The sequence below is a fragment of the Parus major genome, chromosome 7 (genome assembly GCF_001522545.3).
Source record: "Parus major isolate Abel chromosome 7, Parus_major1.1, whole genome shotgun sequence".
In the NCBI taxonomy this organism is placed as follows: domain Eukaryota; kingdom Metazoa; phylum Chordata; class Aves; order Passeriformes; family Paridae; genus Parus; species Parus major.
In genome coordinates this window covers 7,695,645-7,696,704 of record NC_031776.1, presented here as the reverse complement: position 1 = coordinate 7,696,704, position 1,060 = coordinate 7,695,645, and the positions used below count along the sequence as shown (strand labels likewise).

At 41.7% G+C, this 1,060-nt stretch overlaps 1 long non-coding RNA gene across 1 annotated transcript in view; it reads right to left on the bottom strand.

Annotated features, from left to right (window-relative positions):
- Nucleotides 1-514: 514 nt before the first annotated feature.
- LOC107207300 overlaps nucleotides 515-1,060 on the bottom strand; it is a 12,235-nt gene continuing 11,689 nt past the window's right edge. Inside the window, exon 5 of the long non-coding RNA XR_004498389.1 lies at nucleotides 515-661. This is a non-coding gene — a long non-coding RNA (uncharacterized LOC107207300). The remainder of the gene's footprint in view (nucleotides 662-1,060) is intronic.

Genomic DNA, 1,060 nt, shown 5'->3' with positions numbered 1-1,060 from the left:
CTAAAGGAAGGCTTTTCAAATGCTTACTCACTGACCTGTTCAGTGTCCTGTTGCACAACAGTCCCTCATGAACGAATTAATCATGGACACATCACTTGGAATATTCAATATGTTACACTGGAGCTCCCCACTCCTCCCGTCAGGGCAGAATCCTTTCTTACTGCACCAGATTGCTCAGCATCTGTATTATTCACTTTTGCAGTAATACTACTGCACTTGAATCTTTGAAGCTTTTCAAAAAGGGCTGCAACAGAAAAATGTGCGTGGAAAGGGGTATGAAATAGTAATTAATATGTTCAGCAGTCTGCAGAAACAAAACCTTATACTCTGCAAGCAAGATTCAACTAATTGGGGGCAAGTGCACTCTTACTTGCCAGTGATACTCAAGCTGTTTCTGCAGCCTGTTATCCTGCTTGCTTTTTCAGTCTTCACTCCAAACAAACTTTTAGGAAATTTGGTAGAATTCCTACTCAGAAAATAAACTGCTTTCTGCAAATCATGCACTTACCCTGGGGCTTTGCAGGTATCAGGTGATGAAGGACATTGCCTTTTAGCTTGATCCTGTGGCTGATTTAACACTTCCTCAGGAAAGCCTGGGGATTTTTCTGATGCTCTTCTTATCTGCCATCACTCCAATAAAACACATCACGAAGATTCCAAGCTGCTTACAGAAAGATGTGATGGAAACATCATTGTTACCATAATCATCCCTTTTACACATTAGATGGATATTTTAAAGCAGATACACGTTTCAGAGCATTCTGTTTAGAAATATTTTATCTCTGTATTTCAGGAAAAGCATATAGCAAGGCCAACTTCCAGAAGCCCAAGCCCAAGTGCAAGACCATGCCCCTGCTTCATACAGGGTTAAATTCACCACCACACTGTTATCCAACAGAAGAACACCCAGGTATCACTGAAACAGCAAATTTTTCCTTTGGAACACACAGGTCAGCTGTCCTCTTTAGCAGAAGACCATGGCACGGCTGCAAAAACTGCTCTCCTCAACTTGTAGTTTCCCATTTTATTCACAGAAATGAAGGGGAAGGGGAAGGGGAAG